Below are 14,319 nucleotides of genomic sequence, written 5' to 3' on the forward strand. Positions count from 1 at the left end.
GCAGGTTCATTATAATATGAAAAAAATCCATAAATTTCTGTAATTTAACAGCCTTTATTCTATGGTAAATTTCTGTAATTTAACGTCTGTTATTCTACAATAAATTTCTGTAATTTAACAGCCATTATTCTAAGGTAAATTTCTGTAATTTAACAGCCATTTTTCCACTGTAAATTTCTGTAATTTAACAGCAGTTATTCTACGGTAAATTTCTGTAATTTAACAGCCATTTTTCCACTGTAAATTTCTGTAATTTAACAGCAGTTATTCTACGGTAAATTTCTGTAATTTAACAGCTGATATTCTACAATAAATTTTTGTAATTTAACAGCCATTTTTCCACTGTAAATTTCTGTAATTTAACGGCAGTTATTCTACGGTAAATTTCTGTAATTTACCAGCCATTATTCTGCGGTAAATTTCTGTAATTTAACAGCTGATATTCTACAATAAATTTTTGTAATTTAACAGCCATTTTTCCACTGTAAATTTCTGTAATTTAACGGCAGTTATTCTACGGTAAATTTCTGTAATTTAACAGCCATTATTCTACGGTAAATTTCTGTAATTTAACAGCCATTATTCTATGGTAAATTTCTGTAATTTAACAGCCATTATTCTATGGTAAATTTCTGTAATTTCATGGCCATTATTCTACAGTGAATTTCTGTAATTTAACAGCCATTAATCTATGGTAAATTTTTGAAATTTTAACGGCTGTTATTCTACGGTAACTTTCTGTAATTAAACAGTCTTTATTGTACGCTAAATTTTTGTAATTCAACAGCCATTATTCTATGGTAAATTTCTGTAACTTAACTGGCAGTTATTCTACGGTGAATTTCTGTTATTTAACAGCCTTTATTCTACAGTAAATTTTTGTAATTTAACAGCTGTTATTCTACTGTAAATTTCTGTAATTTAACAGCCATTATTCTATGGTAAATTTCTGTAATTTTACGGCCATTATTCTACGGTACATTTCTGTAATTTAACGGCCGTTATTTAACAGGGTTTTTTCGGCATCCCAGCTGCCTGAAAAAAAAACATAAAATTACGGAATTTATTTACAGTGCACGTAAATCCAGTCAATCCAGAGAAACTGAGAGTGTTCAAGCGGTCTCTTCATTTTGTTCCATAGCTTTATATTCATTTTGTTTTAGATCAAGTGATTCAATCTTTTAAATTGTTACTAAACAACAAGTGTCTAAAATAATAAAGTTATAGATGATGTGTGAATGTAGGAGGCCTTTTCCTGGCAAGTGCGTGATCACAAGATAATGGTTTTTCATTATCTAACACACTGATTGACAGAAGTATCTGATCTTTGACTTCTCGACACACAGGACAATGTGTGACAATCGTCACATGCTTTATAAACTCACACACACAGCTACACAGGAACACACACACAAGGCTTTTGTGTGCAGACAGATCAATTAGTATCTCTTGGGTGAAACTCCTTCCATCTCACTGAAAGAACACAGTGAAATGTAGAGGAGAAGAACAATACACACGCAGGAAAACCACAAAACACACACACACACACACACACACGCACACCTGCATTGATATTTCACATAAATGGGGAAAACGTGCAATAGAGAAGAGTCATTGATGGAGAACATTTAAATTGTTGCTAACAAGAATTCAGAAGTCTTAGTCCATTCAGTCTTCAGTTGAAAAAAAGCAAAATAAACTTTCAAGCAGTACTTCATCCAAATAAAATTGTATCATTCATTTCAGTTTAATATTACTTTTTTTCAAGTAATATATGAGTTCAAAACATAGTTGAATATAAATGTTTTTGATTAGGAGCTCAACTAAATAATATTTGTTTTGACCAATGTAAAGTTTTAAGGCTACTCACACAGTTATGACCTGGCCCACAGCACTATAGCCAGGTGCATCATGGGAAATGGTTTAGAGATAGTTTATGTGTTATATTAGTTAAAATATATGGGTTGATTTTTTATAAACTTTATGTTCAATTCAATTCATCTTTATTTCTATAGCGCTTTTACAATGTAAATTGTGTCAATGCAGCTGCACAAACTGTAGGAGATTATAATGAATTGAAACAGTGCAGTTCAGTTTTCAGAGTTTAAATTCAGTTTGTGTGTGTTTATGTTTAAGGTGGCGTCTGTGATTTAGGTCTAATAATTAATTTATTCATAAAATGTTGACCATCACCATCAACGAGGGTAGTGTGTAAAGGAAGCGCCTTGGTGGTATGGTCCTGATAAAGGCTGATCATGTTCTGAGCTCAGAATAAAAAGGTTAACTGACAGTACTACGCCCCTACCTGCTTATTCTGCCAGGCTGCTGACAACAGAAACACTCAGGGTTGTGCAGTGTATGGGACATGAGTGTTTTCTGTGCTAATAACCTTTAAAGAATATTGTTTAAGACAAATTTATTTTTCATTGGCTCAAGTGAACATATTTAAATGTGAAACTCAATTTTTTTTTTATTTGGATGAATGATCATTTTATGGGAATTGTTGTTTTGATTAAAGCTACAAAGTTTTATTTGGAACAAAAAGAGAATTTAAATTAACTTTCTACAACAAGATACAGTTGAACTCAGAATTATTAGCCCCCCTTTGAATTATTTTAATTTTTTTTTTTTTCAACTGATGTTTAACAGAGCAAGGACATTTTTACAGTATGTCTAATAATATTTATGCTTCTGAAGAAAGTCTTATTTGTTTTATTTCTGCTAGAATAAAAGCAGTTACAAATTTTTTAAACACCATTTTAAGGTCAAATTATTAGCCCCTTTGAGCTAATTTTTTTTAAGAGTCAACAGAACAAACCGCCGTTATACAATAACTTGCCTTATTACCCTAACCTGCCTAGTTAACCTAATTAACCTAGTTAAGCCTTTTAATGTCACTTTAAGCTGTATAGAAGTGTATTGAAAAATATTCATCATGGCAAAAATAAAAATAAACCATTTATTAGAGATGAGTTATTAAAACCTTTCTGTTTAGAAATGTGTTGAAAAAATCTTGTCTCTGTAAAACAGAAATTGGGGAAAAAAATAAACAGGGGGTCTAATAATTAATTTAATATATATCCATATATAGTAATTTCAAAGAAATTTTCAATATTTTAATAAATCAAATGGCTGATTACATTTTAAACAATGATTTTTTTGATAAAATAGACAAAAAAATTTAAATTAATCTAGTGTTTGATGTCATTAACAATAAATGAGGATTAAAACCCTGGTCATCACGAAAGATGGATATTCAAGTCACTTTAGCATTTTCTAAATAAATGAATAGAGGTTTCAGATGACCATCAAGTCATCAGCCTGGTGTGTGTATTTGTGTTTATGTATAGATGCTAAGCTCTTAGGCACGTCAAGGGCTCTTCAAACACGATACACTCCATTGATCAAGCAAAAGAGTGAAAAAAAGGCTTCAGATGCACACAAAAGTCCTGCAACTCTCAATGTCATAAGCCTTTCAGGACTAAAAGGGTTTGCATATTTTTATCTCTTCTTGTATGTTGGGGCGTCAGCAAGATTTCAATCAGCTAATAGTTAAAAAGTCTCGATATTGATTAAAACTCCCATGCAATATTATCTCTAAGTAATCACGATTTGCATGAGTTTATTAAAACTTTGAAAACCACAACAGTACATTCAATTCTGCATTAAACCCAGGTCGCAACGTCAGTCTTTCTGAAAAGCATTGTTTTTTCTGTGTGTTGGTTCTGTGTTTCTGTGACAACAGTGGGAATAAAACTAGTTAGGATATAAACATTAGCCGCTTTTACCCTGTGCAGTACAGTAAGGCTTGGCTCAGTTTTACCACCTTAACTACATTGACTTTTGGAAAAGCTTTTTGATTCTGGGTTGTCCTAATTTGATTGTAGATCCACTCTTCAGCTACCACTGAGACGACGCTTATTCTGAAAATGTTGCTCTATATACATTTCTGGAGATGGCGAATTATGTAGCCAGAAGTATGGCTGCATTTCCTCTTTAAAACGAAGTGGTATAATGGTGTTTCTTTTCAAGCTTACCAGCTGACCGGTTACCTCTGTATGTACGGCTTTCCCACTGTTACCAGTTTGTCCAGTCGTTCGCCATGTACATAGAAAGACTTGAGACACAAAGTTTCAGTTGGGTTTAGGAAAGGGGGTGGGTGGGGGTCAATCGGCGCTTTTGAAAACATTATTGGTTGGGTTTAGGTAAGGAGGATGGTGGGTCAGTTGAACAATCAACAGCGGCCTCTGGTGGACTTACGAAAGAACATCAGGCGCAAATGGCACTCACAAGAGAAATTTGAGGTCTCAAAAAGCATACACAGCGACCTTTGGTGGATTTGTGAAAACAAAGACTGCAATAAAACATAGCTCCAGGGATTTGGAGCTCTTCACGGTACGTTTTCAGAGTGAGCATAAGTTGCAATGAGAGGAGCATCTGAGCCTCTTCTACTGATACCCCCACCCCCAACCATTTAAGGTGTCTGTTTCTTGCAGTTTAGTTGTGCAAACTAACAATATAGAATATATGTAAACATAGCGGGTTTGTTATTTTAGGTCACGTATGTAATAATGCTGATAGTGAGTGCAGTGTGTGTGTAAAGGAAAATTACAAATACTTAAATTACTGTAACTCAAGCATTGTACTTTTCTAAGTAGTTTACAAAATGTGTACTTTTACTGCATTATTTTCCTGCAGTCATTACTTTATATTTTTCTTTAGGCTAAGGTGATTGACTTAGAATAATCAGTCCCAAGATTTCTGTTTAATCAAATTTCACCCAAAAAAATTCTCGTTAAACATACTGACCTCAAGACACAGATGCTTTATGCCGACTGCATGATTTTAGCCCCGATTTTGACTCGCTGTTTTGCTTTAATACCAAAAATTGTTACCATGTATTTTCACTGGTATTGGTACTAAATCTTAACAAATTGTTACAGTGACAATCATGCTTTTAAAGCAGTTTGATGCTTCAAATGAAGTAAGCAGCAATTACATTATTAGAACAATAGGTGGCATCAAGCAGCCCTTAAAATGTTATTATCTTTGAATAATTAATTCAAGAGATTCTTAAAAAATACTGATTCAACTGCTAATTAATCATTCTTCCAGATCAAGATGTTTTTTTTATTATCCCGTAATATATTATCTAAAAAATTATAGTAATGAAAATTTTGTCAGAACCTCTAAATTATTATTATTATATAGTTTGTTAAATTGCTTATTCAGAATTGTGATACTGATTCTCAACAAACAAACAAAAAATCATGATTCTCAGATATCCAGAATAAACCAGCTCTAAATCTGCATCCATATATAGGATGACCAGTGCAATAAAAGTCAAAGTTTACTGCGTTGTGAACAGATAATCTAAGTGAGTTAATGTTTATTGTTGAAGAGAGTCTTAAAGATTTGAAGAAACCACTCACATGATGTACTGAAAAGTGCAGCGACTTGCGTTCTTCTCGGAGACAGAGCAAAAACCTGTATAATGGTGCTATATAATTATTAAACCCCATCTCTGACAAACACTGACCTTTGTGACACTTTATAATCCCTGTGCAGATCATTAACATTAACTCTCTCTAAATGATAATCCAAAATTCTCTTTAAGTTAACACATAATACAATTGAAACACACAGTGACTCAGTAAACACTGTAGCATGTAATCTATAATGACTTTTCAATTAGCCAGTACCTGTCGAGGTTTAAATGTGAATATTAATTGTAGTAAGAAAAAGAAAGAAAAAGATACATTATGCCGTGTTAAAGCAGTTGAATGATTTTAAAAGTGACAGGAGGGATCTACTTCTGTTAATCAGCCAAACATTTTGCTTAGACCAAAGTGGACAAATGTCTGACGTTTACAAATATCTGAGCATAGATTTACTTCAGATGATAAACAAAATCAGAATTATTTGTAACTTTAGTGATTTCTGTTTGTTTTATTTTATTTATTTTAATTTATCTGTAATCCAGATAACACTTTCTGTAAGGTTTCATTAGTGAATATTAGTTAATGCTTTTAACAAGCAATGAACGATAGTTCTTTGTTAGTTCATGTGAACTCACAGCGCATAAACTAATGTTAGCACAAATCAGAATTTAATAATGCATTGCTAAATGTTGAACTATGATTAATAAATACTACAAGTATTGTTCATTCTTAGTTCATCTTAGTCAATAAATAACTTATTATTGTAAAATGTTACTACAATTTTATTATACAGGTATAACATTTTCAGATTAATTTAAATGTGAGTCATGTCTTTTATCTTATTAGTTAAAAAATATTTTGGTTTCATTCATTTTAGTGTTTATTTGTAGTATTTTAGTTCTAGGGGGGCTAATAATTCTGACTTCAACTGTACATAATATGATTCATATATGTACATAATATAATTTATATATGTCTGCACAGACTGTGAAACATAAAACAAGACCAAAGAAAATCAGAAGTTTTTTGTTTTGCTTAGAACACAACCATCAAACGATGGCAGACAGAGCGAGAGACGTGTGGACACAGAGACCGTCAAACCAATGCCATTCTCAATTCCTGACAGATTTAGTTTCAATTCTCTATGAAAACAAGCTACAGTAAAGCATTTATCAAGACATTCATATAAAACACACACAATGATTCAGTTCTCACGATTTGTCAAAAAGCATGGTACACGTAAATTAATGGTTTTCATATTCTGTCATGCATGCTTTTGTTTTTTGTTTTTCATTTATTTATGATTTTGAATTGCATTATGGGACCTTGATTTTTCCTCCAACTTTAGATGTTGAAAAGTGTGAAATGTGTTTATTTTTAATAGTTTGAAGTGATATATTGATAAGTGGATTGATTGTAAACTAAAGTGCAAAAACCTGGTGATGAACTGCCAGTACTTTTTCTGTTATTTTATGGATCTTAATTCTCGATATATAATTTATTATACAATATACTGTTTTAAGCTACTAAAAAGTCAATGAAAGTCTCATTGTTAACCTGCAGAGTTGAATTTTCATCTTCAAAAGTCGACAGAGCAGAGATCAGTGTTATAAAATGCAATTTATAACTGTAAATAAACATCCTAACATCCAAAACTGATAATCACAGAAAAAGGAACCTGTTATTAACAGCTATTTTAACAGTGTACTCTGAACAGGTGTTAAATAAAAATATGTAACAATCTGTGCTATTTATAAATGATTTTATTAATTAAGAATATGTTTCATATATATGTTCACTTTTAGTTTCAATTTTGTATACATTATATCATTTGATCTTTAATATGTATTTCTTTGAAAATGTATTTGGTGTTAGTTAGTTAGTTAGTTAGTTAGTTAGTTAGTTAGTTAGTTAGTTAGTTAGTTAGTTAGTTAGTTAGTTAGTTAGTTAGTTAGTTAGTTAGTTAGTTAGTTAGTTAGTTAGTTAGTTAGTAAAACTTTATTGTCCTTTACAGGAAATTTGTTATGGGCATCACCATATTGCTGCAGACTTTCCATAAAAACAAACAATACAATATACAATAATTACAATTCTAATTAAGATAAATCCTTGTTAAGTAAACTCACTGAAACTGGTATAAAGGATTTCTTATATCGGTTCAACCTACATTTAGGCACTCTATATATTCTACCAGAGGGCAGCAGTTCATAATGTTGAGACAATGAATGAGTTGGATCATTCAGAATTTGATCGAGGACACAATTCTCTTATAAAACTTGAGGATTAAAATATTCATAGTGCCCAACAATTTTCCATCCTGTCTTTAAGAGATGCATCAACTTAGATTTACACTGTACAGATAGGTTGCCAAACCACACTGTGATACCCTACCTGACAATGCCTTCAAGAACAGCTTTATAAAACAACATCATAGGCTTGTTGACTCCAAAAAGACGTAACCTCCATAAAAAATACAATCTCTTGTGTAAACGAGAGCAAACCCACTCTATGTGTGTTTTCCATGAAAAAGAACTTTCAATTTAAATGCCCAAATACTTTTAGGTCTCTGACTGAGTAATAGGATGATCGTGTACAACCACTTGACGATGGTCACCTATACACTTTGGGTCAAATACCATCTCTTCAGTTTCCTTAGTATTTATTTTTAGCTTATTTATATCACACCAATAAACAAATGAGCTAATTTCTGACTAATAGATAACACCAATACCATCATTCTCATAAAGTAAACTTGGTATAGCTGTGTAATCAGAATATTTAAAAAATATTATATAGCTTAATTTAGTTTTAGTCATTTATGCGCTAAATCTTTTTACTAAGTTGGCAGAAAATCATTTATAATTTTTGATTTTACCTTTTCAACAAATTTTGAATATAACTTTTTATCTTCAACTTAATACCACTTGACATTTGTAATAGTTTTGGTTTTAGTTAAAAAGCCAACACTGCTAACTATTAATAACAAAACAGGAAGAAGGAAGTTAGAAAGCTAAAAATCCTTACGGTTAAGTGAAACCCCACAATTAAAAACACCACATATTCATCGTTTTTTCATATACTGTACACACAAAGAGATTCAACTGAACAAATCCCACACAAACCTGACAATAAGCTAAAGTACTTTGCTTTATTTTCACTAAAGAGACTACATAAGAGTGAAGAGGTTGAACCATAAACGCTGACGACATCTTGAGGTTTCTTATCTCACCTATTGAACTCCTCAATCCAGAGCTTAATCTACTTACCGCAACACAATGTGACGAGGTCTGATCAATCACAATGTGCTGACACAAACACACAAATCTGCTCGAAAAATGCCTCAAGTAAGCACAACGCTGATGTCTCATCACTTTCTATTGATGTGAGAAATCTATAGGGAATCAAAATACTATTTCCCCCAACCCAAGAAATGTGACAAGCGTTCTGATAACAGAAGCACACTCAGGTCTGGGCCCACCCTATCAGCAAACACAAGACTGAAGAAGTCAAGTCCAAAGACCAACAGTCAACACACACAATTACATTTTACACCACATATACACACACCAGTCAAAAAAAAACACAAATGCTAACAATATTCACTATAACAGTAACTAGCTGTAGCCACACATTTCTGTTTGATGTATTGATTTGTCCCTCAAAAATGAAATATTATTATCTGACTTTTCCTGATCCTCTTTGTAAAGCATTTTAGACACAATCTACATTACACAAAGCTTGACTTTTAGAGTACTACTGAAGGTCATGAAGGTCAACGTTACAAAGAATGCACAAGTACAACACTGACTATTTGAACTAGCAAAATGCTAGCAGTTACAGAAAAAATGACAACAAAGAGTTTTACCTGGCGTTTCAGGTGGATGAATGGGTGTCCGAGTGGGGGGTGTGATGTTGTTTCACTCACACACAGTCACTCACACACTCAGGCCTTCTCTTCAGTCTGTCTGGAGTCTGCTCGCACACACACCGTCTGTGGGGCAGAGGAGTGTGTGATTGGAGGTGCAGTTGGTAAAAGAGTGTTTACTCAATGCATGTGAGGGGTGGGGCGGTGCAAAGGTGCCCCCTCCTAAACCTCTCTCTCTCTCTCTCTCTCTCTCTCTCTCTCTCTCTCTCCTATATTTCTTTCTTTCTTCCTTTTACTTGTCACACCCAAAAACCCTTCTCTCTCGTTCAATTTTTTTTCTGGGAGCAAACTGTGTGCGGTGAGCTGTGAATGCGGTTTGTCCATTGACCGAGCAGAAAGTTTGTTTTAGGTGGCAATTGGCTGGAAATTATTCAAGCCTGACCTGAAATCAATTTCCTTCATTTGAACTGCTCAACCTAATTTTAACTCTTTTCAGACAGTTCATGAAATCTTCTCATTCCCGTTCCTTAAGAAGCAGGCAGTCACACGTTTACCATGTGTTTTATTGTGCTTTAGTTACTTGGAAAAGGTGGAAATAATTGATTCGCAGATGGGTGTGGGTTTGTGGGTGTGCACTTGATTTGCAAAAACTAAATATTTGTCATATAGTAGAGACCACTTTTTCAACCATGTTGACGTTACATTGAAGTTGACTATTGAATAGTTTACAGAAGTTGGACACTGTAAAAACATTTGTATGTGCACGTTTTCAGTTTTATGACAATGCTAGAAACATGCTTATTGAAGGATAGACAGGAAAATAGTTATCCAAAGCAAGGAGTAAAAAAGCTGGGATCCTCACAATCGATTTGTGTTGGGACAACCGGAAAGAATTAAGTTACCTTATTAGTTTGTAAACATTCAAGTGGATTGAACATAAAACAATTAAGTTGTCCCCCCCCCCCAAAAAAAACTAAAGAGTTGTGCTGTTTCAGCTGTTGTTAATAAACAGTTTGAACAAACAGCAAACATCCTTTTTTGAGTGTATTCGATAAAATATTGCATTCGGTACACAGCAAAATAATGCTTTTCTTATATATGTAATGTCTTGTTTCTAGTCCAAATATCTAAATTCTTTAAATATTTCCGAAAATCCAACTGCTTAAATCAAGAACCATTTTCTAGACAATAAATAATGTCAAAATGAAGCTAGTTTTTCCTTAAAACAGCAAAATGATCTGCCAATGTTGTAAACTAAATAATCTCATGTCAAAAGGAAAAACAAGATCAGTTTGCTTACCTTATTGTCATGTTTATTTTGCTTGTTTTAAGGAAAAACTTAATTGTGTACATATTATTTCTTAAAACAAGACAATATGTTTTGATTGATGAGAAAATGCAATTATATATTTGGATTAGAAACAAAATATCTCGAAAAAAGCATTTTTATTTTAATAACAGCATTTTAATAAACAGATTTACTAGCAAAAAATAAAAAAACAAAAATCAGGCTTTGTAAAATGCACACTGATGTCTTTGGAAAATGGCAATAATAAATAAGGATGCACCAAAATACAAATTTTGGACCAATTTGACTTATTCTAATATGCTAATACATTGCATTTACTATAGACTGTATCTTTAAATATATATATATATATATATATATATATATATATATATATATATATATATATATATATATATATATATATATATATATATATATATATATATATATATATTTATATATCATCTGTTACAGAGGATTTTGAATTAAAATGTAATTCAATTTAAAGCTTTCAAAAAATTACAAGAATCAAAGAATCCTAGAACAAAAAAAAAAAGGTTTCCTCTGCTGTTTTCTATTGTGATAATAGTAAAGTGTGATTCCGAGGACAAATTCATCGTTAAATGATCAGTTTCACAATATTATATTTCACTGAAACAAATAAAAGCACATCTAAAAAAGGATTATTATTAAAACTGAGCTAAAACAACACAATTCATAAGTTTATTGGTGAAACAACTTCATTATTTAATGTTCAATCTGCTTAAATGTGTAAAAACTAATAAGTTGACTTAATTCCTTCCTCAAATCAATTGTGTGGACTGTGGAACCCAAAATTTTTTACAGTCTTCGCAGCCTCTTTAAGCATAAGAAACTTTGTTTAAAAACCACCAACCCAGTTCATTAGACTGGTAGTGTATCCCTTTAAATCATGCTACAAAGCAGCACTTTCCTCCATAACCCACATACCGAGTCTTGAAATGTTGAAAACACAAAGTTCACGGACGTGTTATTTATCAACTACCCGATTACATTTTTCTGCAGAGTCAGTTTTCTGTCATATGATGATGGTCACTTGTTACATGTTCAGCTAGATCTACTAAACCTCATAGGGGTGGGAATACAGAAGTGCAACGAGGGGGGGTTGCATATATACAGGAAATGACGGTGCACTTAAGAGCCAAAACAATATTTTGTCCTAGACGGTTGACTGATCACAAGAATCCCTAATAGCCACACAAAACAAACACACACATACATGCACACAAAAAGGGTGGCAAACCAGTTTGATGGATCCTTCAACGGTCTCAAACATTTCAAAAACTTTTTTCTCTCCACAACTTGCTCAAAACACAACCTTGAGATCTAAAATAGCACCATCGGAGATTATCTTTTTAATCATTGGCAACATTATAAAACCCGCTGCATTGTGGGTAGGCCATTTAACAGGGTGAGGCTGTGTAGAGAGTCAACAAGCCTTGAGAGGGTGCAAAGTCTGCTTTTATACCCTTATCAGTGTCCATTTTACACTATAAACCTTCTCTCCTTGAGTCGTTCTTCAAGATGGAGGAAGGAGAGGGTTTGTTTGTCATAGAAATCGAGAAACGGAATATTACAGTAGGTAATTATGAATGAGACGTAATAAATATACATCCTCAAGGGACAAGGATAGAAGATGCGTTTGTGTGTTTTGGGGGGATAAAGTTAGACTGTAAGTGTGTTTTAGTTTTGCACACATTGCGTCACACATTGCAGGTAAAGGTAACTGGAAAATCAGGTTTACCTCAACACTGTAGGAAAACATGAATAGGCTAAAGACACACACACACACACACAGGCACGCAAACAGACATGTGCTCTGTGCTAGTAACACGTCTGCCCTTACAGTAGATCTGACTCTGAGTCAAGGTCATCTGATGGTGACTGCGCTGGAAAGACTGAGCTTTAAATATCTCCAGATGCGGAAGAGCCATGTTGAACTGTAATACTCGGCGTGATTTTAGACTAATTAGATTGTGCTGTTGGTAGAGCTACAAAGCAGAATGGCCTAAAAAACAAGAACAAAACCTTTGGTTGATGTCAGTGGTGGATAGTTCATTCTTTTTACTGTACACTGTAGAAATATTTGTAAATTAGCAGTTTTCACTATTTTGTGATTTGTGTTTTTATTTTTGCTTTTTAATTGCATTATTGGACCTTAAACTTTCTTCCAACCACTTTTAACCCTGAAAAGTCTGAAAAGGTGACTTTTTATTAAGATTTTTAATAGTTTAAAGTGATATATTTTCTGTATATTACACCACAAAAACCTAAACTGTCAAAACATTTAATGTTATTTCTCTATATATTATCATACTTTATATTATTTCAAACTACAAATTTCAATAAAAGTCACTTTGTTGAACTCTAGAAATTTGAGTTTTCAACATTAAAAGTCAACAGAGCAGAGATCAAGATCCAATAAAGCAATTCACAACCATAAATAAGCAGAAAACACTTGTGAATCAGGTTTTTTTTCAGTGTTTTTTTTAAGTATGTGTGTCTTATTTGAGCATTGCTAAGAAAGGTTTACTTTACTACATTTTTTTTTTTAATCTTGAATGTACCTGAATTTTTTCAACAGATATGTTTTTTTAAACATATGGACATCTGCTAAAGAAGATTTACACTATCGGTCAAAAGTTTGAGGTCAGTAGGATTTTTAAATGTTTTAAAATAAGCTTCTCCTGCTTACCAAAATTGCATTTACAGTATTTAATCAAAAATAAATTACACATAGTAAAAATAATTAAATTTTACTGCACTATAAAAGAACTGTTTAAAAGTAGTTTATGATTTAATTTAATAATTTATTCCAGTGATTTTAAAGATGAATTTTCAGCTTCATTACTCCAGTCTTGAGAGTCACGTGTTCCTTCAGAAATCACTCTAATATTAATTATTATTATGATTATTATTAACGATGATAGTAATAAAAGCAATCATGACTGGAGTAATAATTTAATTTGAAACTACATACAATAAGAAAGCAGTTTTTTATGAATATTTAACAATTTAATAATTTTTGATGAACAGGACTCCTTTAAAAAAAACTGACCCCAAACTTTTAACTGGTAGTGTAAATTCAAAATGAATATTGAACTTTTGACCTTTAAATTTATCAAAGAATCCTAAAAAAGTTTTTTACTATATAGTTTATATATATATATAATTATATTTTATATATATATATATATATATATATATATATATATATATATATATATATATATATATATATATATATATATATATATATATATATATATATATATATATATTTATATTACGGGGACATTTACATTCTACCTCACTGGTGTCAATGTTTATAATTCAACATTTACTTAAAAGGACATTTAATAGGATGTAATAATAGGATGTATAATAGGACATTTACTGTTTTAACATATTAAACAGTATTATTATAAGTATTGCTAGGAAAAGTTTACTTTACTAAACCCCATACCATAAAAACAATCATAAATGTAGTGAAAAATTACTTTGAACTGGAGAAATTGTGATCTGACACAACTACAGTGTCTAATTAGTGAATAAAATGAAACTGGTCATTTGACCTGTTAACTCAATTCACAAATCGCACTAAACAATTAATTTGTGAATTAGACAGATCTGATGGTGTCTGTTCAAGCGATCAACAATCTCATGATTCAAAGGAGTCTACA

General features: G+C 32.0%; 1 protein-coding gene across 6 annotated transcripts in view; it reads right to left on the reverse strand.

Moving 5' to 3' along the window:
• rbm47 (RNA binding motif protein 47) overlaps positions 1-14,319 on the reverse strand; it is a 51,422-nt gene that overhangs the window by 27,815 nt on the left and 9,288 nt on the right. For 3 of the 6 annotated variants that reach the window (NM_001114686.3, XM_087236082.1, XM_087236074.1), the window contains 1 exon segment: positions 9,307-9,432. The exons of the other annotated variants lie outside the window; for them this stretch is intronic. The gene's annotated coding sequence lies outside the window, so the exon portion shown is untranslated. 6 annotated transcript variants of the gene reach the window in all.

This window comes from Danio rerio, chromosome 1, assembly GCF_052040795.2.
Source record: "Danio rerio strain M-AB ecotype USA chromosome 1, GRCz13ab, whole genome shotgun sequence".
NCBI lineage: Eukaryota > Metazoa > Chordata > Actinopteri > Cypriniformes > Danionidae > Danio > Danio rerio.